Below are 5,911 nucleotides of genomic sequence, written 5' to 3'. Positions count from 1 at the left end.
GTCTTCGGCGGCATTGCTCCCAGTGTTATAGGTACTTTACAAAAGGGCAAGAGTTTCCTACTATAACAAGAAGACACAACATGGAATATAACCGCAGTCTCACCGAAACACGCACCTACGCACAACTCATTACACGCAACACACCGCTATATCAAGGGAAGGCCGTCCTTGCATGACCATAGCTCAGTTAATAGGACTTTAATTAATCAAACAAACAAACAAAACTTCATCACGAATAATCCACAGTTTACTGAGTCAAGCTGTTTGCTATGCTTTAAAGTGTGTATATCCCAACTTTTTGGGCCATTCATCTCTAGGCCTTCGTTCAGACGTCTGTTGATGAAAGACCGCCAACATCGCTGATAAATTCGCACCGCGTCAGGACTTTCTCCGAGTGGATTAGACTACCATTTTTCTCACCGGAAAAACAACAAATATCTCCCAATGACTACCGGAATTGAATGGACATAATAAAATTTGGTGACTGTACAGGTCCATCTGCAACGATAGCATTATGTAATTATGTTTAGACAAGCTAACGTGGAGTATTGGATTAAACAATGAAGCAGAAAATTATATAAACCATGTCCTATCATCATTTTACCATCTCAATGTTTTAAGATGTGCAAATGCGAAAATGTTTCAGTAAGTTATATGACATAATTTTCAAGTCGTTGAACTGCGAAAGTCATGGAATATTACCTTACAGTTTGAACTACAATTAAAAATGATGGAATGATTTAATTCTGTATAATATATATAATATGCAACATTCCTACGTACAACCGTTACCAAAACCTTTTTCCATAAAAGTTCCCTGAAAGTGCTGCTGCCTTTAAATTGTTAAATCAAACATTAAATAAATTGTACTAGAGAATAATGCATAGAAACTATTTGCACTTGTGAAATTTGTATAATTTACCACATGCAACATTTTTAGCTTATATATGAAACCGTTCAATCATGATATATAAGATATACATGCATGATTAACCTGCAGCCACCAACGACGTTCATATTAGTTAAGACGACGAAGATGACGATATACGTGTAGGTGTGTATGTGAGTCGATGTAATGTGTGATGTACGTGTATTCAAAATATTGGTAATATGAACAAGTGTTAAGAAAAATTGAGTTTTTATAAAAAATTACTTTATGCAGTTTTTCCGTTGAGCCCGTTGACATTATCGACCCAGAGATGAAGCAGTCAATAGACCTTACGCGAGGTAAGTTGTTTCTGCTCAATACATGCATATAAGCGTTGATGATCTGAAAATACACACAAAAGTCGTATAATAGGCAAATGTTACACTTTTTAAGACACAGAAGAAGAAGAAGAAGAGGTCGATGTTTAAATCACTAAAATTTCAATCGAACTATGTTGTCTTAAATAAAACATGTATATTAATATATCATGACAAAGTACCTCATCGCTTATTTCATTCCCGGGCTTCAGACTCCCAAAACTGTTTCCTCTAAGTTTGTAAGGACCGATCATGGACATCATAGACGTCGATTCATTGTGATAACGCCACACATTGGCCAAGTCTGGGATTGTGGGAAGAATCTAAGTAACGAATCAAAGAATGTATCAGAATGTATTGCATTCAAATTTAATGTGATGTATTTCCTTTATTTATAGTTTCATATGATGGTTTAAAAAATGAAAAAAACCATGAAACATGAAATAACTACATTGTAGCTGCAAATCAAAGTTTCTCTCCGTCAACATCATAAACAAGAGACTGTTAATATGACGCATCATAACGACCACAAGGACGCCCGAAAAATTTTATTTATTTATTTTTTTTTTTTTTTTCTTTTTTATTTTTAGGACTGATTATGTTGTTTTTTTTTTATTGACATATTCAGGTTGATTATTAGTTGGTTATTTGTCCTCTTGTTCTTAATAATCAATTTGAAAAATTGTTTAAGTTTAAACAACGTTGGTTTGCCTTTATATGAGTTCTGAGAAACATCACTGATTTCTGTTAGCATAGTGTATATTATGTCCTTTTATATTAATAATTTAACAATGTAATTCGAAATCGGAGTGGTTTGTACACTATTTGATTTTAACACCAGAACATATTATTTCTGTTAAGGATGTTAATTTCTAACTTAAAAAAAACAGTTCATTTTGTGTAAATAAAACCCTACTAGTTCATCACATTCAAACACTTATAAACCAGGTGGGTAGCATATGCTGAAAATAACAACAATGGTGCATTCACCCATTTTCATACTATTCATCACGTGTCATACCAGTAACAGGTAAAGCATGCACATTTTCACTCACGTGATTATGATTGCAGTCAGCATATCAATGTATTCATCACAAATAAACCTGGTGAAACCTAACATACCCCATAGTTACCCCTTCTAAAACGAATATTATTCATTTTCTAAAATGTCTTCCAAGGCTGGACATAGCCTTGCTTTACCAGGACCAACGTCTTTACTGGTATTACATGATTAGTGGATAACATTGTATATAGAAACCGAAAAGGATTTTACAATGTGTGATTTGAGTGTTTTTCTTGCATATCTGACAGAAATAAAATGGAAAAAAAATGCAGGAGAAATGGATAGGGCAACACAAACATCAGCTTTTGCATTTACCTTAAAGAAACTCGTCAAAATAAGTATTTAAAACATGGATGGATCAGTGTAGTTGGTCATGAATAAGATTTTGGGATACCTTTTTAAAAATGGAAAAAAAATAAGTGTTAAAAATATCAACATAATACAAGAAATTCTATACAGGATATTTATTTGTGTGTTGGTAAACTAAGCAACACGTGAGAATTGATTTACCCCCAACAAAGAGTTTATGAAATACGAAATTATGTCTATTGGAATATAACATGTACTACAACTATTCTAACAAACGTAACTGCTATGAGCTTTACATAATGTAAGAGTGAATTTGGAAAAAAATGTTTAAATCCAAATTGTCAAAGATCACCCTAGTGTTTTGTATATATGTATGTACGCCGCGCAGCATGGAATACTGCTCGTGTTCATGCTTTGCTGCAGAAGAATTGACAGTGTACATTCAGGCCTAAAAGAATATTACCATCGAAAATAGTGCAGGATGCATCTTTAAAAAGTTTATTTCCGGATTTACCTAACTGGTTTATAAGTGACTGTCCAAAAAATGATTCACATATAAACCGGGCAGCTGTCCAAAATCTTAAGATAAACCGGCTACAGGTCACTTATAAACCAATTATGGGTACATTCTGTACATTCCATGAAATAAAAACAAAATAAAATAACAAAAATATTTACGCTAACTGCGTTTTAAAAATATACATATAAAAAATTCCGTTGACGAAAGCGTAATTCGTAATACATGTTTTACCTTTGATTGCTAGACTTTTACATTAACTGTTTGCTCTTCTTTGATATTGTGTTTTAAAAGTTCAACATTCAAAACATGAATTATGTCAAGCACCAATGGTTAATATTGGATTAAAAGAATTCAACATCAAAGAAGACAATCAGCGATAATCTGGAATTATTGGTTCAATCAAGCGTTAAAATATTCATACCATAAGATGTTTTTTGATGGGTTTTTACGTGAGTTATTTGTCTACGTTTCAATGGGGAAAAAACTTTAAATGATTTGCAATGTGTAATATAATGTTTTAATCAATCCATGGGAAATTGTTTGAATGAAAAAAACACAGCAAAAATAACGACTTGAATGCCAAAAATTCTTAACAAGCAGTGCCCCCATGGCACATACTACAATCATTAGTCGTTTTTTTTTAAAGCATTTTTAGGTCAGCTGGTACCCCGAAAGGGTCCAGGATGACCCTATTGAGTCCATCATTTTTCGTCCCGTCCCGTCGTCCGCCGTGCGCCCGTTCCGCCGTCACGCGCCGACCCCCGTGCCGCAGTTGCCGCTTAAACTTTTCACTTTTTTGAACTATCTTCTCAAGTTCTAACCTGAGTGCAAATTTGCAGCAAACCTTGCTTGAATATAGAATCCTGACATGGGTCCTTGCAAAGTGTTGTTTTTTTTCGGACGTGTCGATCCGAAAATCCAAGGATGGCCGCCAAAGCCGCCAACTTGAAAACACCATTTTGTACTTATCCTCCAAGTTCTGACCGGTGCGATTTGAATGAAACTTGCAGGAAATGATCCCTGACTTTGGTTCGACAAATAGTGTTGTTATGTTTTAGGGGTCGATCCGATATCAAAGATGGGCACCGCCCATCTTCGAAAACACATTTTGAGAACATCTTTCTCAAGTTACAACCATCGTGCGATATGGACTTAAAAAATTAAGAAATTGCATCAAATGATCCCTGACATTCGTCCCTGACAAGAGTGTTGATTTTTTTTCAGGTACGATTCCGAACAAACCCAAGATGGCCGCCATAGCGCCCAATTTTGAAAACACTTTATTAAACTACATCTCAGAGTTCTAACCGTTGCGATCTAGACTGTAAACACTATGCAATGAAATGATACAGTCCATGGTCAAGAACATAATGAGTTGTTATTTGTAGGGTTCGATCCAGAAATCCACGATGGCAGCCACTGCAGCACATCTTGAAAAACATCTTTTTGAACACTTACATTATCAAGTTCTGTCCCTCTCGGTGCGATTTGGCTGAAAATGTGACATCAAATGATCCTACTGATATGGTCATGGACAAAGTGTTGTTTATTTTTCGGGTCGCAAGGCCTCACAGTGTAGGTATAGCACTAGAAAAAGGGACCTAAAATTCCACTATACCAGAAAACACAACTGGAATATACCGCTGTATCCCAATAACACACAAACATACACGCTCAGCGACACCGCATACCATGGGAAGGTGCGGCCTTAAATGACCATGAGCATGTTAATGTAATAGCAGTTAATTAATCTCAAACAACGAACACAAACAAAACAATCAGATACGAAACCCAGAGATGGCCGCCATTGCCGACAATCTTGAAAGAACACAGTGTGAACGGCGTGATGCAAGGTGCGAGCCGAGTGCAGATTTGACAGGAATACACGTGTCTTGAAAGATCCGGAAATCGGGCCACGACAAAGTGTTGTAATTCTTCGGGGGTCCGATGCGAAAGCCAAGATGGCCGCCTCCAGTCCGCCATCTTGAAAACTCATGTTTGACTTTCTCCAAGTTCTACTTGTGCTATTTGGCTGAAACTTGAATGAAAGGATCTGACATGGGTAACGACAATAGGTTTGGTTATTTTTCGGGTGGGATTTCGAAATCACAAGATGGCCTGCCTTAGCCGCCATCTCTTGAACACACATTTTTGTACTTCTTCTCAAGTTCTAATGGTGCCGTTATGGGCTGAAACTTGCATGATATAATTCCTGACTTGGTCCCGCCTATAGTTTTGTGATTTTTTCGGGTGTGAGTCCCGAATAATCCAAGATGGCCGCCACTCCCGCCATCTTGAAATACACATTTAGAACATCTTCTCAAGTGTCTACTCGGTGCGATTTGACTGAAAAGCTTGCAATATAAAGGATCCTGACATGGTCCAAACAAAAGGGTTGTATATTATTTCGAGGTTCGTTTCCGAACTCCATAGATGGCCGCCACGGGCCGGCCATCTTGATAAACACCATTCTGAGCTTTCTTCTCCAGTTCTACCGTTTCGATTTGACGGAATCTCTGCATGAAAGGGATCATGGCATAGGTCCCTGCCTAGGTGTTGTTATTGTGGCGGTCCGATGGCACGTAATCCATAGATTTAGGCCAACCTAAAGCCTGACATCGTGGCAAAAAACACATTTTGAACATTTCTTCTCAAGTTCTACGCGGTGCGATTTGACTGAAACACTTTGCAATGATAATGAACCTGACATGTACTGACAATGTGTTGTTAACAATTTTTTTTTGGTTGATAACGAAACCCAAGATGGCCCGCCA

General features: G+C 36.9%; 1 long non-coding RNA gene across 1 annotated transcript; it reads right to left on the bottom strand.

Moving 5' to 3' along the window:
* Nucleotides 1-227: 227 nt before the first annotated feature.
* LOC138313998 (uncharacterized) lies at nucleotides 228-1,563 on the bottom strand. The gene is made up of 3 exons (XR_011207309.1): nucleotides 1,428-1,563; nucleotides 1,154-1,270; nucleotides 228-498 (listed from the first exon to the last, which is right to left on the bottom strand). It is a non-coding gene; the product is annotated as an uncharacterized lncRNA (long non-coding RNA).
* Between the last annotated feature and the right edge of the window lie 4,348 nt (nucleotides 1,564-5,911).

Source organism: Argopecten irradians, unplaced genomic scaffold, assembly GCF_041381155.1.
Source record: "Argopecten irradians isolate NY unplaced genomic scaffold, Ai_NY scaffold_1158, whole genome shotgun sequence".
Taxonomy (NCBI): Eukaryota; Metazoa; Mollusca; class Bivalvia; order Pectinida; family Pectinidae; genus Argopecten; species Argopecten irradians.
This window is presented reverse-complemented; position numbering and strand designations above follow the sequence as displayed.